This window comes from Lathyrus oleraceus, chromosome 2 (genome assembly GCF_024323335.1).
Source record: "Lathyrus oleraceus cultivar Zhongwan6 chromosome 2, CAAS_Psat_ZW6_1.0, whole genome shotgun sequence".
Taxonomy (NCBI): Eukaryota; Viridiplantae; Streptophyta; class Magnoliopsida; order Fabales; family Fabaceae; genus Lathyrus; species Lathyrus oleraceus.
The window spans coordinates 77,691,416-77,710,375 of record NC_066580.1 but is presented as its reverse complement, the minus strand read 5'-3'; positions in this window follow the sequence as shown (position 1 = coordinate 77,710,375).

Sequence of the window (18,960 nt, the reverse complement as noted above, 5' to 3'; positions counted from 1 at the left end):
AAAATGTAACCTTTATTAGATAAGGGACTAAAGTGAAAACTGAAATTAAGTTAAAGAATTTCGACACTAATTAAGCCATTTTTACATAAGCAAGATGAAATAAATACATTAAATGAGTATTGGGATACTCAACCCGTTAGTATAATAAACAAGAACACCCTAAAAGTTTAACTAAAATAAACACGTAGGTTTTTCTTCCAAACCTTCAAGGAAAAATTACTCTGACTCCTATATTTACCTACAAACCAATCCCATAGAAAGGATTTAACTAAATTCAAGATCTCGTCCACTTTTAAAATACTCTTTTGAACTAAATAGAATTTCTGCTCAACCACAATGGCCAACACACTACCAACAATAAGTGGATTTAGATCTTTTTTATCATTAAACCCGGTGGCGGAACTGAGGGGGGACGTGGGAAGGCCACGGCCACCCCTCAACTTTTTATTTTTTTTTAATTCATATATATTAAATTACTAAAACATCCTTATTTTAAATTAAAATAAATTTTTATTTTTTCTTTTTCATTCAAAGTTAGGTTAAAATACAGATAAGGTAAAAAACTCATACCTTTCCTTTCTTTCTCATATGGGTTTGCTACCGGCACCGGAGTCGGAACAGATTAAAGTGATCGGCATCTAATAGGTAAAAAACTTTATTCATTCTTCTTTTATAAAAAGTAACAAATTAAAGTGATTGCTTGATTTGTGTTTTTGAGATTTTTAGGGTTCTTCTTTCTTGATGTGTTAAAATAATCTATATGAGGTTTATTAAGCCAATTCATAACACTGTAATTTACAAATATAGTTATACACTGTAATAAGGTTTATTTAATCATTGTTGCTGCTAATTTCTAATAGTGAAGTTACCGGTATTTGAAAACGGATTAAAGTTGATTAATTAAGTTTATTAATTTTTTTCTCTTTTAATTTTTATGTTCTCTAAATTGATTTTTGGATCTGATATGATATTATAGGAAGAGTAAAGATGAATAATAGGAAAATTGATTCTTTTTTCAAAAGGAAAACATGTGAAATTGAAAGAGAAGAGAGAGATGAAGAAATTATAATTCCGACATCCGAATTTGAAACAGTTCTTGAGAATCCAACAATTGGAGAGCATCATGGTTTTGAAAATTCTTTGGAACGCGATCCTGGAAAGCGTCCTCCGATTTGGCAATATCCACCAAATCAAGTGGATGCAATACGAAGAGCTTATCTAAAATGAGGTCCATATCAAATTCATTTAGAAAACTATCCTTTGTCCGGTAACGAGGATCATCCGAGAAGGTTTCAACATACTTGGTTTAGAATATTCACCATCTGAAGATGCCGCATATTGCTTACCATGTTACCTTTTTAGCAAAAAACTAAGTGGACGTCCCAGATCACTTGTCTTTATTTCTATGGGTTTTAGAAATTGGAAGAAAGTTAGGAATGGAAAACATTGTTCCTTTCTTAAACACATAGGGAAGGATCCTTGCTCACCATGCAATAATGCAATGAAAGCTTGTCAAGACTTGTTGAATCAAGATGGTCATATTAGAAATGTTATTCAAGTGCAAAGTTCAAGTCAAAGAATGAATAATCGGTTATGACTCAAGACTTCAATTGACACTGCTCGTTGGTTAACACTACAAGCTTGTGCTTTTAGGGGTCACGATGAAAGTAGCATCCTACAATGATGAAGTTGCAAAAGTTGTGTTGGAAAATGCTCCACAAAATTGCAAGTATACTTCACATCAAATTCAAAAAGAGCTCTTGCAAATTCTTTCTAGTAGGGTGAAAAAGAGTATTCGTGAGAAAATTGGTGATTCCAAATTTTGTATCGTTGTTGATGAAGCTCGTGATGATTCAAAAAAGGAATAAATGGCTCTTGTATTAAGTTTTGTTGATAAAGTTGGTTTAATACGAGAGAGATTTTTTGATATGGCACATGTTAAAGACACCACATCTTTAACTCTTAAGGAAGCAATATGTGATATACTTTCTCGACATAACTTTGATGTTTCTAACATTCGTGGCCAAGGGTATGATGATGATACCAATATGAGAGGAGAATGGAATGGTTTACAAGCCCTCTTTATGAAGGATTGTCCTTATGCATACTATGTTCATTGTTTTGCTCATCGATTGCAACTTGCATTAGTTACATCATCAAGAGAAATCAAACTTGTTCATAAATTTTTTGAGAAGCTGATCTTTGTTGTGAATGTTGTTTGTTCTTCTACAAAGCGTCATGATGAGTTACAAGCTGCCCAATTAGAAGAAATTGCTTATTTGTTATAGATTGATGATATTGTAACTTGTAAATGTGCAAATAAAGTTGGTACATTGAAACGAGCTGCAAATACTCGTTGGGGATCACATTATGATTCAATTTCTAGCTTGATAAACATGTATGAAGCAACTTGTTTAGTTTTTTAAAAAGTTGCAAAAGATAGAGGGAGTTATGCTACACGTGGGGATGCAGATAGTTGTTACAATTACTTGAAGGCATTTGATTTTATATTTATTTTGCACTTGATGAAAGAAATCATGGGAATAACAGATATGCTTTGTCAAGCCTTACAAAAAAATCAAGATGTAGTTAATGCTATGAACTTGGTTCGTTCAAAAAAAATCTTATTCAAGGTTTGAGAGAAAATGGTTGGGATATAAGGTTTACTAAAGTGGTATCTTTTTGTGAAAAGCATGGTATTGAGATTCGTGGTCTTAATGATGTTCATTCAACACCGTTTTGAAAAGAATCAAGTCACAATTCAACATTACTTTAAAGTTGAAATCTTTTTTACTACCATTGATAAACAGTTACAAGAGTTGAATAGCAGATTCAGTGAGCAGGCAATGGATTTGTTAACTCTTTCTTGTTCTTTATCTCCTAAGGATGGATATAAAACTTTTAGCATTGATACTATTTGTTCTTTAGTTGAAAAATATTATCCTATGGATTTTAGTGATCAAGAGAAGAATAATTTGCAATTTCAACTCCAACATTTTCTATTTGTTGCTCGTCAAGCATCAAACTTGAATAATTTATCAACTATTCAAGAACTATGTTCATGTTTCGTTGCATCTGGACATGCTGAAACTTACTTCTTGATTGATAGACTACTTCGTCTTATCATGACTCTTCCCGTTTCTACGGTCACAACTGAGAGGTCTTTTTCAGCAATGAAAATTATTAAGACTAAGTTGAGAAACAAGATGGATGATGGGTTTCTTGGAGATAGCATGACAATATATATTGAAAGGGAGATTAGTCCAAGCATTAGTTCGGAGTCAATTATTGACGATTTCAAGTCACTCGGAACGCGTATAGCATTACTTTAAGGTAGTTTTAAGTCATGTAATTTAGATTTTTAGTAATTAACTTTGTATTTATTTTAACTTTAATGTTTTATTTAAAATACTATTTACATTTTATTTATAATCTTTATTTTACGTTAGCGGTCATCCCAAATTTTTTCTCTGGCTCCGCCACTGATTAAACCTTTAATAGTTAAATGAAGTTGCTTAATACAGTCAATCAAGGAAATGTAACTAAGTAACAGAGGAGCACCAATCCATGCCAATGCATCCCTCTAAACCTATCTTACTATCAGGCAATCAAAGAATAAATGAAAGGCAATTTCTTCTGGTCCAAATCACAAGGGACACACCATGTTGTGATCCCCCTAATAAGAACAAACTTAACTGGTTGTGATCGCACGTCTATTCAAAATCAAATTCCAACAAAACATTTAGATTTTATTAAGCAAATTATTATTCCACGTTTTATCTAATTCCTTTAAAGATTTGTTGTCAAGAAACAAACTAGAATCACAACTACAAAGTAGTTTATTGTAACTATTTTTAACAGTGAAACCATTATTGTTAGTCCACAAAATAAACATGTCGTCCAATGCAGGATTAAACGTCACTCCATGTGTAACACCCCAAATTTGAGTAATTAATTTAATTAAATTATTTATAATTTTATTTGATTAATTGATATTTTTAAATTATTATTATGGGATTGTACGGGTAAGTATCCTTGGAGTAGATGTATGAAGATGGGGTAAGAGGTTGGTTTAATGGTTTAGAAGTTATTAGAATTTTAATTAATTATTAGAATAAATAGTATTTTATCCGAATTAATAAAATAAATAGTAAAATAATAGAATTGGACCATTTGTGAGATTTCGAGAAATATAGGGAAGCAAAAAGTTAGGGAGTTGGGACAATTGTGTGAATTAAAGAAAATTAAGGGTTAATGAGGTAATTGGGGATATTTATGTAGAAAATCCTAAGAATATATTGGGATGAGAGGAAATTGGTCTAGTTGATCGGTAAGTGAAAATTGAAGAAAGAGGCAAAAGGAGAGAAAGAGCAAAAACTAGTATTTAGAAGGAGGAACCATATAAATTGCTGGAATTCATCATTAATTATTGAAAATCTAAGATAAGGGGGGAGAAAGGACTACCCATTAGGTGTATTGCATGATGTGGTAGTGATGAGGAGTCCTTAACCTCATTAGGGTTCTTAGGTTTTTCTTCTTGTGAATGGTTTATGATAAATTTCTGAAAATTATTGATCGACCTTGTGCTTATATGTGTTGCTATGATGAATCCATGATGAATTGAGTGAATTGCATGTTAGTCATAGATAAATGATGTATTATTGAGTTAGATGTTAAGAGATGATAAATAGTTGATGACTATTTGATGTTGATTTTGTATATTTCATGTTTTTTGATGTTAAAATCATGTTATAATAATTATACAATCAATTCTAAGCATTCTGGTTTTTCGGAATCAAAGTCGGAGCTCCGAAAGTGCTCTAATGGGGGAAATTCACAAAAACAACATTTTTGGGTTCTTCTAGGGAGTGCTACGGGTCGTAGCAGCTCCTTGGATTTTGTACCAAGTGAGACTTTTTTAGCGTAAATTGAGTTTCGTAACTCGGAACGAGACACGATTTGAAGAGTTGGAAAGCTAACACGAAATAATATCAAATGGTAATGTTTTAAGAGGCTGAATGTAAGAGGACAACCTGAATAATTGACGAAAATTTCATGTGTAATTACCCGACGTTTTATGCCATAACTTTTGATCCGTAGGTCCAAATGATGCATCACTTGAAGCGTTAGAAAGCTAAAGCTCAGAGATATATCATGGTAGTGCTTGGTGAGATAGTTGAGAGGTAGTCATGTTCCTAATGTAGAGATGTTTGTGCTGACCTGTGTGATCGGTTAACGAATCGTTATGGTTATACGATGATGTGTTGTTGTTTTGGTGAAGTAACATGAGTAAATGCTTATGACTTTACATTTGTCGAGTTACTATTGTTTGTTGCTATTTAGTGTTGTCATGACATGGATTGATTGTTGGGTATGATGAATAATGTGTTTCATAAATGGTGAGATGTGTATGAGGATCCTTTTGGTGAACCTTTTTGGTGATAATGCATGTTGTTGAGAGTCATGCATCATGGTGTACGAACTTTGGTCCAGTTTTGGTATGCCTTCATTCGGTGGTGTGGATTGGGAGCGAGTAGATAATTCTAATGAAGAATTAGTGAAGCATTACCTATGGTGATGGTAATGAATTTTGGTGTGCTCTGGTCCTATGGTGGGGATCAGGAGCGAGTAGGCGATTTCGGGTGGGAATCAATGAACCATTACTTATGGTGATGGTAACAATTTGGTGTGCTCTGGTTCTATGGTGGGGATCATGAGCAAGATGAACCTAAGTGTTCATGAATGGTAACATGTGCATAATGAGTTAGTTGTGGAGTACATTTGCATACATGATTGCATGTGTAGTATATTGTTCATGATTTTGTTGATTGAATGTGAATATGTAAATGTTGTCATGATTTGAGTGAGAGAACATGTTGTTGATTGAATGTGTGTATGTAAATATTGTCATGATTTGAGTGTGAGAACATGTTGTTGATTTGATATGAATATGTAAATGTTGTCATGATTTGGGTGTGAGAACATGTTGTTGGATGTATAATTAATGTGTGTTTGTTTTGTATTTTCTACCTTAGCATTATTTACACTATTTATATTGGTTTGTTGTTTCTCGCCCCTTTGCTTTCATGTTGTCCACCATGGACATTTTGCAGATACTCAGGAGTAGAGTTTGCTGCAGTAAGTGGAAGTTAGCTCCTAGAGTTACTTTATTTAGTTCATCTTTATTTTAGAAGTCTTGCTTTGATCCTGTAACATCGGGGTTGGGAATGTTTGATTATTTTATTCAGTTTGTATTTTGCTAATCGAGAGTACTATGTTATGATCTTGACATTTTGAGCTTATGTTATAATGGAGATTTTTGCCACATTTTTTTAAATTCAAATAAGGTATTTTATTCAGACTTAGTTATTTTGAAGCATGCTTGTTTGATGATTTCCGCAACGATGATTCCCTAAGTGGGGGTGAGCATGCGATGACGAGTGTATTAGAATGTTTTACCTTATTTGATATGTGTATGGATTAGGTATTGTTTTATGAAGAGTGACATCCTAAACGTGTGCATTATGATCAATGCTTGATTTATTCTATGATTTATCTGTTTTGGGGTTTAAGGTGTTACACCATGTAAGAGATCCTGTAAATTGGAAAAGTTGTTGCATAACTCGCCATCCCATTATTATGCGATACCATACATATCTCATTCCCAGAGATGCTGAATCCAAACTCCCAAATCATTAATTTTTGCATTTGGACAATCAGAGATAGAGAAGATATTTAGGAACAAATTACGAAAATGTTCAACATATTTCCCATTATTATTCCAGAGTTCGATATCCTTACCATTTCCAATCTTGACACTAATACTAGAGGTAAACCAATTGTAATTCCCACCTTGATTAGCTTCAATGCACCGAATGTCTTTTCACCAAATGGAATCACGTCTGCCATTGTTGAGGAATTCAAAATAAGGGACCTTGCTTTTGATGTCACTGTATAAAAAAGAAAGCAAATAAAAAATAATATCCTTCTCATTCAAAATTCTCCAGCACCATTCGCTAGGCAACACCAAATTAAAAATTTCATAATTTTTAACTCCGAGGCCTCCCCCCTTCTTTGGTTTACAAGCCCGTATCCAACTCACCAACTGATTTTATTGCTACCCTTAAAAGTTCCTCAAAGGAAGTTACGCTGCATGCTCACTAATTCTACCCCCTTGAGGAAAACAATTTCCCTTCCATGAAGATAATATTTTTCAAACCTTTGCAATAATCATATTTCATGTTTCCTTCCACCTAGGATTGACCCCAATAGGAATTTCAAGAAAAGGGAAATGGAATTTACCAATTTCGCAAGACAAAAAGGAGGAGGTTGCTTGTAATACTTCTTCTTTCAAATTGATTCCAAACACCTTACTATTATAAAGATTCACGCGTAAGGCCCACGATGACGAAAGGCCAAATAGAAAGCATCACACAGAAAGGCACATGAACCATGTGAGACCTCACCTAAGTTGAGAGCATGGAATTCTGGCCTTCATCACATCTCCCACAATTGGATCTAAAGAAACATTCACCCGCGTAAGGCGCCGTATCTCATGGAAATGATTTTGACCACCCGTATTATATAAAGTGAAACATGTGTAATTTATGGTATTCTCTTATTCAAACACTCAAACTACTCTCTCAATTATTCACTGAATTATATGTTTGAGTGTTAACATTGCAGATCCACCTCCATTCCGTAATATCGAAAGTTCACTCCAACACTTTGTAGCTCAAGTTCATTCGATCTACACATATCCATGGTTCCAGTATGAAAGAGTAGCACCATATGTGAAAATCAAATTCTAATTTGTATGAGTTTCCCCAAAGAGGATCCAACTCTTCACCATGATCTCAGATCACCGATCTTGTCCCTTCCAGAGTATGAATCTCTTCCTCACAAAGGCGATTGATCCAATCTACGCTGTCATGGTAACATCAAAAGTGACTTGCGTGAAATGGAAACGTGGTGCCTGCTACCCTGACCAACGTTATAGATCCAACAAGGGAGATTTAACTTATCCCATTGATAAAAAATGCTCAAGTCCTAGTTATTCCTCTTACGGTTTCAATGCTACAAAATGTAGCCCCCCGAACAATTGAACTGCGAGCCTTCCAAGTTCTTCCAACATTTCAGCATCATATACAATCGTCCAAGGTCAAACTTCGAAGTAACATTCATCGTAACCTATAATTCTTGGGCACGAAGTGCTCCACAATCTCTAACAACTGCAAGCTAGTTTAGGCACGCAAGGGGCAAATGATCTGTTGAACAACATTTATAACCTACTACAATAAAATTCACACTTTCTTGCTGAAAGATGTTATACATGTGACTTCATACACAAGAGGGGTGAATTGTGAAGGTTTAAAAAATGTTGGTTGAAAGCAAAATTATTGATAAAATTAGAGTTTGAAAACATTTGTTAAAACAACCAAGTAAATAAGTAGAAAAAAAAAGGATAAATGGAAAGCTAAAGGAAAGAAAATAACTATAAAACAAAAATGTTAAGGGAAAGAGAAAGACACTTGAGGTTTATATAGGTTCAACCTAATAAGTTGGTTTACTCTTGTCCCCAAGAATTATTCTTCAGAGTATCCACTATCTTGAGAAATTTCAATAGGATATACCCACGAACCTTCACATACAAGGATTTGGAGTTTTACAATGGCTGACTTCCATCCAAGAAACGAACAAATTTTAGAGTGGCCATGCTCTAAACCAAATAGAGTTTTTTCACAAAGTGATCTCATACCAAGATGGGGTTTTACACTGGATCTAAACTGAATTGGGGTTTTACATGGGGTGGCATTCAAACCAAGATAATATTTTACATCGGATAATATCAAACTATGATGATCTTTTTATACAAGATAATCTCAAACTAGCTAAGCTTTTACACCAAGCTAAGCCCAGGAACCAATATGAGATTTTACATAGGCTAATCTCGAACCAACATAACTTTTACATTGGGCTGAGCTCATTAATCGTTATGGAGATTTTGATGGCTGATCTTTATAAACCATAAGAGAGATTTTGATTCTGGTGAAACTCACAAACTAAGCAGAGAGTTCCTAAGACAATCCTCAAACAAAATAAGAGCTTTTACTAGTTTAGTTCGCAACCAAACAAATTCTTATAGAAGATAACTTTGCTTAAGAGATAATACTCTCTTGATAAATTAAAATTAAGCTATTACCAAAAATAAATATCCTTATTTAAGTATTAGAACATTCTCAAAGCACCATGGCAAAGTATATGTGAGAGAAATAAGAGAATTATAGAAAATGATGAGAGAGTGATAAAGTAGGTGTTAGATACCCAAAAGTGCTTATTTGAGCTATCAAATATGGGTATCTTTCACTCCGTTTACTTGCTAAAGTGTTCGAAACCACCTTTGTTTTGATGAATTGCAATACAATGATAAACGATCTTGATACCTTTGATTTGTGTGTTATTGTGCAGGAATTAGGCATGAAATAATAGAAAATGAAGCCACAAGAAAGTTGGCAAAGGGACCAAAGAAAAGATGCATTCATCAGCTTGCTCGCTAGGCGAGGGCTGTGGCGAAGGACTCGCTAGGCGAGCGCCCAGCGAGAACTCAGCGAAAAGCTCCAGTATTTTACAATGGCAAACATCACCACACTCGCTAGGCGAGCTTCCAGCGAGGTGTGTAGCGAACACGTCCAGACTTGGTGAAAAGCGCAGCCAGCACTCACTCGCTAGGCGAGCCATTAGCGAGCTCCCAACGAGCATTCCAGTAGCAAAACCTCTCAAGCTCGCTGGAGCGAAGGTTGAAGCGTGACCTTCGCCTAGCGAAGGTTTTGTTCGCTCAGCGAACATGACAGTCTGGCAAAGGTTATTTCTCTGGGCGCAGGTGCCTCAGGTGCCTCATTTAGGGGCTCGCTAGGCGAGCCAGTCTGCTCGCCTAGCGAGCATGACAGCTCAGTAGCAGCTCTATAAGTAGCAAGGGCTACTTTTTGGAGCCATACTTTTGCACCTCCATACTTTTGTACTTTTTAGATATTTTCCAGCATTGCTCTAAGGATCTTTTGTGACCTGAAAAAGCATTTCTCTTCATCTTTCAACAATCTTTCACAAAAAGAAGGTGGATTACCATCCAATCTCGATTATTCGACTCGGATGTTGATCAACCTTCTTCCGAAACTTGTTGAACAAGCTACCATGAAAATGAGTAGCTAAGTCCTTCATTTTGTCAAGGTTAGATGTAGATGATCATTAGCTTTGTGTGTAAATGTAAGGATCTTCATTTGTAAACTCTTTAATGGTGAATATATGGTGAAAACTTTGTTCTTATTGAAAACTCTTTGTGTTGGTTTATGATCGAGAGATGTTTACCAACTCTTAACCTAGGTTTTCATCCAATCTTGTTTGTTAGCTAGAGATAGTAATGAATGATTTTGTTCACCATAAGGTTGAACCAAAAAGTTGTCATTTTGATAGATTGTGTTAGAGATAAACAATGGATCAAAATGGGAAAACTCACAATATGTGTTAGAGATAAACACATTGGGAGGACTTTGTGAAATAGTTTATCATCTAAAGGAGTTTATAAGTTTTGTTGATCGAACATATACATGCAAAGTGATCGTCGAACCCTAACTTTGGCAATATTTCTCAAATATTCAAACCAAAACTTTTACCGCATTTTATTACACTTTTATGCAAGATACCGTGACAAATACCAAAACCCCATTGTTACCTTAAGCTAAGAATTAAAACAACTGTCGAAAGGCGGTGATATCTCACAATCCCTGTGGAGACGATAACAAAAACCCGACACAAAAAAATTACATTCAACAGTAGGATTAAAAATAGTTTCTGGGATGATTTGAAATAATAGATAAGCTCTCTATTTATATATCAAATTATGGTTTAAATTTGGAAATATTCCATGGTTGAATTAACTACCATAATTGATTAGGCCAATTGGTTATTGTACCTCAATAATCTATTGTTCAAGCCATAAAAAGAAGATTTTGATATTTAGAATTTACTAGTCATTAAGAGACTGCATAATCGATGGTAGACCATACAAAGTGAAAATAATCAATTATAGCTTTAGGGCTAATTGATTACCCACTTGTAAAGAGCCATCCAATTAATCAGACAACCCCTAATCAATTAGCTAGGCCTTAAAAAGGTTGTAGGTGATTTTAGCAAATAAAGAGAAGCCTTAAAAAGGTTTTTAGTTTATGTGATTTTGCCATGGTATTTCAAGAATTACCATTGTGCCTTTATAAGACACTGGTCACTCTAAAAACACTACCAGACAAGCTTTCACACTTCTTCTCTTTCACAACTCTGAAGCTTTAAATCTTGACATCATTATCTTTTATTTTAGCAACACAAGAATCTTGAATCTTCTAACTTGATGAGACATGATATGTATTCAAGTTGATTACCATCACCAGGGAGTTGGGCGAGAAAACCAACGGAGAACCTTGAAACATAAGTCTTCATTTGAATGTAGTTTGACCATAGGGTTGACTTCATATGACTTAATCTTCAAGAGCATCTTCAAAAGGATAACTTGATAAAATGTTTTGAGCATATTTGACCGCCTGAGCTATCTTTAATAGATAAGGGATTTACTAGATATCATTGGATATTAGGTGTTGTCATCATCAAAACTAATAACCAATCAGTTGATCATAACTTTCCTATCAATAAATCCCACCACCTTGGATCACCTTAACAGTACCTGAAAGCACATAAATTCACATTCTACCCCTTTTTAATAATGAAAATGTATCTCTCAAAGAAGTGGTAAAAGAGAAAACAAATAGGTAAAGTTTGAAATCCCACATATTAGTATAAAGTATACTCTATCCCTCTTGAGAGTATACTTATCCCCCTTTGGTAGAATAAAAAAGATGGGAAAATATGTTAGAAAGGAATGATAAACATGCAAGCACATAATTCACATAGATCAAGCATGATTTACTAGAAAGGGAAAAATATTTCATTAATAAAACATGAAGAGTACAAGAGAAGGAAACAATATGGATAAACAAAAAAAACAAAAAGAACAACAACTAAATCAAGCAACAAGGAAGCAAGTAAAAAAACTATTTTTTCTCTTACTCATCATCACTGAACATGCTCGGAGAAACCGTAAATCCAATTATGGTTCCCGCGAGCTTGCATGCTAGGTGAAAAATTCTTGAATCATTCCTCTTTTGAATTCTCAGTTGTTCTTTTTATTCTGGAGAAGGATTTGTTGATTCCAGGGAATGGTGTTAAGGAGAGCACCAATGGAAGAAGTCTAAGGGATTTCATAATAGAAATCCTTCAGATTTGTGTTCTCTTTTTGTTGAGCTTGAATTATAGGTTCTCTTCTTCTTGGCTTTGGAGGTAGTTGAACTAGTAATTTATTGTTGGTTTTTATCCTCATCAAACTTAAGATGGTATTTCTTATTCTTGTGTATTTATTATCTAATTCTTCTTCCTCTAAGTTTAAGCCAACATGCTCGATGATTTTCTTAATTAGTCAACTATATGGTAAACTTATATTTTTCTTTTTTCTCCCCATTAAATGATGGATCACTGCACTAACCCAATTTTTTCCAACTCCATTTGCCAAAAACCATATCGGAGCTACGTCAGATCTGGTTAAGTGGAGAAAGTTGCTTTTCCTTAGGAAAAGAACATGGATGACCACATAGTAATGCTGGTGTAAGCCCTAGAGGCCAATACTTTTGGTACTTGTATCGAATTATTTATTAATAATAAAATGCATTTTCTTTATTATGTTTGTTTAATAAAGTCCCTAGGATAGCTAGTCCGTTTAATGTATCAAGTATGACTTGATCATGAGATCACATTAAACATAAGGACACTATTCTTAAAGTATCCGTAGTCGAGCTTTATTGTGAAGTGGGATAATATTAAAGCATTAAGACTATTATGTATATAGACTGATAATCACATCTCATATCAAGTCTTAAACATAGGTATGAATATTAAGAGTAATATTTATACTGGATTGACCCGCTATGAGAATACTATATAGAATGTTATGCAAAGTGTCATAAGTTATTCTCATGGTGATAATGGTGTATACCGCCCTTCGACCTGAAACCATTATAGACTCTAGATGTAGAGTCGAGTGCCTTATTGCTGATCAAACGTTGTCCGTAACTGGATGACCATAAAGACAGTTGATAGGTACTCCACGAAGCATGCTAAGGGACATGAGTGACCTAGATGGAATTTGCCCATCCTGCATAATAGGATAAATGTCTATGGGCCCAATATTGAACTGGACAAGGATGACACGGTCTATGCCTTGTGTTCAATATAGACATAAGGGCAAAAGGGTAATTATACACATAAGTATTATCACATAAGGATTTGTCAGTTCACATGATATTTTCGTGTCTTGGGTAGCAGTGATGTGTTGCTAGATACCGCTCACTGTTTATTATGTTAAATGCATGATTTAATATAATTACCAATGCCGCGAAAACCTAAAGGGTCACACACAAAAGGACGAATTGATGAGAGATAAAGTAACTAAGGAACACCGTAAGGTACGGTGCACTTAAGTGAATTGTAGAACATCGTAAGGTACAATGTACTTAAGTAGAATACGAAATATGGTAAGGTATCACGTGCTTAAGTGAATTTGGCATATTATAAGATATGTGCCACATACACTTAAATGGGCTTTTTAGCTTATAGCCCACACAAGTGGTTCTAATAATAGAACCCTTGTGCAAAAGCATTTTGTGCAGTTGCAATTTCATTTTCTCTCTCTCTCTCTCTCTCTCTCTCTCTCTCTCTCTCTCTCTCTCTTTCTCTCTCTCTCTCTCTCTCTCTCTCTCTCTCTCTCTCTCTCTCTCTCTCTCTCTCTCTCTCTCTCTCTCTCTCTCTCTCTCTCTCTCTCTCTCTCTCTCTCTCTCTCTCAAAGCCTTCATTCGTAGCAGCTAGCACTGAGATTGAAGGAGTCCGTTCGTGTGGACTGAGTATAGACGTTGTCATCGTTCAATGTTCGTGATCGCTCCGTAGATCTGCATCAAAGGTTTCAATCGTTACAAGAGGTAACGATTCTATCACTGATCATGCTCATTCGTAAGGATCACTAAAGGAGAAAGTTTTAAATTCCGCTGCGTTTTGGATCACCCTTCTCCTTCAAGTAAACCATAGGAATATCCAAGCACACCAGAACAAAGGTGAAATGAGTAGGAATGCCAGAGTTTGGATCTGACAAGAATGAGGTAGAAGCAACTAAAAAGTTAAAATTGTTACCTTATTCATCATCTTCATAGTTGGATCCAGTGGATTGGAGATTGCTGACGTCTGCGAACTCTTCAAGCAATAATCGCATTTGGTGTTTCTATACTTCAACATTAAAAACCCTATCTACATAGTTGAGGTTTGAGTAAAACATTCTCACCAACGAAGGAAACCTTTCATTCGGGATGCCGCATATGAAGCTTTTCAATTACACATTAGAAAATAGTTTGAGGAAGACATAATCTCTAGAAAATATTTCTTCCAAGTATTATTAATAAAATATCCCCTTAGTTAAATATTTGGTTGAACGCGTCTTCTTGATCTTGAGAAGAAATTACTTCTGAGTAGTATGAGGTGACGCCTCCGAATGTGTGAGATCTTTTGGGTGCCATTGATGATGTTGAAGAGAAAGAAAATATTTTTGCTCTAACACTCACAAAGGAACACACAAAACAAGAAAGTAATATAAGATGAGAATAAAGGAGAGGAATACCTTTTAATAGCCCAAAAATAATCGATTATGAGGGCCTAAAATTGTATAAGTCTTTGTTGTTTGTGTTAGCGTGCAAACATCCATGTATCACTCTTCAATGCTTCAATACACTTCTATTGAGTTAAAATTACTTGCATATATACTTTCCACAAGCAAACATTTTTGTCTCCAAAAAACTTCTCGATCTTCCATTTACCCAAGGTGCTCACTTGTAAACAATACCTATTTACCCCACGGCGGGTGCCACTTGTTGTGAAAAACTGATAGAATAATTCAAAACACTTCAAAGAGTTATTTAGAGTTCAATCACACTAAGATACAAGATATGTGGGAACAAAGAACAATGTCAACCAAAATAAATGGCCTAAAGCAACACAATAACATGTCAAAAGTGAAAGCAAATCCACAACAAGCAAGAAAAAGATAAAAGACAAGAAACAAAGTAACTTATTTACTCCAACTCTCTCTATATGAATCGCACAAGACCAATGTATTTTGAAGTGTTTCTCAATCTCCTTAGATACCTCTAAATGTTTTCTAAATTCTAATAACATAATAATAAGAATTTATACCATTTCCTCTCTAAGTTTCTCATATGATTGTCACATCATCCCTCTGTCTTTCAGAATACGTTCTAAAGGTTATTTTTGAAAAAGTGATAGAGGTACATATTTATAACAACTGAAATCCAATGAATCCTTAACGAATGCATAACACAACCCATTAATTATTAGAATAAAAAGATTAAAAAATATTATAATATCCTTTATATTAATTTAGGGAATCTCTTAGTATCTTAAAGTATCTATAAGTTAATATAAAATATATTTATATTATTCTAACATCATCAAATAGATTCGTGAACTGAAAAGACCAAGCCTAATACACAGGAATCGCCCAAGTCACCCATAGGCCAACCAAACGGTTGACTTGTTGTTGTAGTCCAAATGGCAAGTGTAATATTGTCGTGTCCACAAAGACTGGTTGTGCTTAAAGACAATTCAATAGTTTTTATGATTCTAATCAAGGGTTTTAGAGTTGTTTTGTTGTGGAAAATTAAATGACATAAAATAAATGGAGATTTCGGTGTTAGCAGTGAAAAAAATTGCTAGGGGTATATTTCATCATCATTATACTCATGCATGCTTCATTAGTCAGTAATACGCTCATCTACTCAGTTATTGATATTATCGCGAGTTGCCCTCTTTGTATCTCATTTTTTACCTAAAGGCATGAGATCAGTTGTATATGCTAATAGTCGATGTCTCACACTATTAAATACAACATCATTACATTCCAATAGTGATATACAAACATATGTTATTGATAATCAGTATTATGAGAATATTAAACCTAACACTATGTATAGGCATTAATATCCAATAGATGGAAACTTAGATCTAGTAATAATCAACACCTTTTGTATGTTAAGTCGTCCTATAAAAACATAACTTCAGATAGCTAGTTTAAAATAAGCATTAAGAACAAAGAATCATCAATATTAAAACACGAGTAAATAATGACTATATCTACCCTAAATAAATAGATTTTTACCCACATTTACTCATCATAGTTGTACAAATAATCCCGAGAAGACAAACTTGGAAGGTTATCTGGTAGTATCACCCTAGCAGTGCTTCCACCTTTAATCCCCATCTCCTATTCTCCTATTAAGACCAAGGTGAACCTCATATTTATAGTTTAGATAAAGGTAGGCTCGTTAGGCGTACCATACATCCTCGTCTAGTACACCTACTTTCTTATAGGTTAAGAAGATCCATTTCACTCTACAACTAACCCTAGCCGCCTTATCTCGGTATGTGCAACACTTATATTCTCTTAGAGTACAAACTCTTCCTTCACCATGAATTTACTTAGCCGAGAAGTATTCTCCCGTCTGTGCTCACTTAGCGCACCCATGAACATGGCCTAGAGAGCCTTCCTTGTAGAAATTTGTTCTTGGAAAAGCCTTTGTGTGTTTTTTGGTAGTTTTTCAATTATTTTCACCTGGTTTTTTATGAATATGCAAGTAAAAAGTCCAAAAAGGTGTTTTATCACTTTTCATAGATAAATTAGGGTTTTTGTATTGATCTCTTATAAAATAAGTCAATAAGTCCCTACATATTTTATGTAATTTTGGAACTTATCACTAGTCAAATATTGACCATTGGTTGAGTTAACCATTGATCAATCTACACATTGACCATTGACCAAATCAAATATTAACCGTTGACCAATTCAATTGTTGACCATTGGCTGAAGGTTGACTTTTGAATGAAAGTCAATATTGCTAAAAATGTATTTTTCTTTTTTTCATCCCTTGAGGTTTTAAAGCATACTTCAACAATTTTCAAGAAAAATCATCTATAATAGAGAGGAAATAGAATTCACCCTCATGATATGCCATCCTTGTCGCGATCTATATATCATAGTGAATTTACTCAAAAGGTATACTATAATTATGTACACCACTTCTATACTTCACCATGTGTTGTTTTCCTAGAATTCAGTTATCACAAAATTCTCGTTTATTCACTTTCTCACTCCACAAAAACTCTTTTTTAGCAAGTTCAACTAAACCTATTTCATTGGCATGTCCTAATCTCAAATGTCACATCTTAGATTTGTTAATAAGGTCATGACTAACTAATTGTACACGACCATTCATAATGGAACCATTCAAAATATACAAATCACACATTTCTTACGCTTTAGCCATTATAAATGCATCCTAGGAATTTTTCAACACCCTATGTTCAATTTTAGTGCACACCCTATGTTCAATTTTAGTGCAGTAGCCTAAATCATAAACATGCTTATGGACAACCACATTTGCTTAAGTTCAGAAATATGTCTCACACTACATAAAAGGAGTTCATGGTCATCGAACATTTTTACCCTGACTATTTAAATACCATGAACTTTGTAAGCCTTATTGTTTTTAAGTCAAATGACTTCACCTTCTTTCATCTCCAAAGTTTCAAAATATTATTTCCTCAGACACATGTGACAAGAGCAACATGAGTTTATAAACCTATTATTCTATGTCTCCAAACTTGTTACTACTAGTGCGCCAACACTTTCATAACTATCTTTATCAAAGACAATCATAATTTGAATAAAACCATCCTTGCTCCCTCTTTGGGGACAATCCTTTTTGAAATGAGCGATTTTATGACAAGTGAAACGTTTAAATTTTGAATTATCAAAAACCTTGAACTTGGACTTTAACTTTGACTTAGATATCTCCCCTTTATGGTTTCCTCTACTTTCACACCTTTCTCTTGATAGATTTAAGCTTTCACCACTATCATCAATCTTCAAATCATTAAACTTTGATAACTCCCTTGATCTTAAATTCGTCTACACTTCATCCAGAGTGATATTACCTACCTTAGTATAAAGAAGAGAATATTTTAAGTGCTTAAAGGATATTGGTAATGAGCTTAACAAGAGCATAACTGTGTCTTCATTATCAATCCACACCTCAATATTTTGCAAAGCATCAATGATTTTATGAAATTTTGACAACTGCTCCATCATAGATTTATTCTCCACCATACATAAAGAATAAATTTATTATTTTAGACACAATTTGCAAGACAATAACTTCTTCATATAGTTACTTAAGCTTGACCCACATCTCAATCATGATATTCTCTCTTACGACTTCCATTAATAATTTATCTTTGAGGCACATGATAATAGTACTTTTAGCCTTATCCTCCGTCTTGGTTTTCTCAGCAATTGTTAGACTTACATACATCATTGTGTTTCCCTTTAATGCTTCCACGCACATTTGTTAAATTAAGAATGCTTACATCTTCACCTTCTACAACCCAATTTTTTTGTCTCCGAAAAACTTCTTGATATCCCATTTGGAATTCATGATGCTCATTTTTAAACTTAACCCCTTTTCCCCATGGCGGGCACCACTTATAGTGAATAAATGATAAAAATTCAAAGTTCAAACACGCCAAGACTTTGATTTGCGGGACAAAGAACAATGATAATCAATTAAATAACTTTAGTGCATTATATAACAAGCGAGAACATAGAGAAAATTATTTACCCAATTTGATCAAATCGATTTATGTTAGGGAGAGAGAGTAGCTCTTTGATTCACTATAATTTAAACGATAACAAGAGATTAAAATATGAGTTAGAAGAAAATAATGTTTGAAGTTCCCAAACTAAACCAT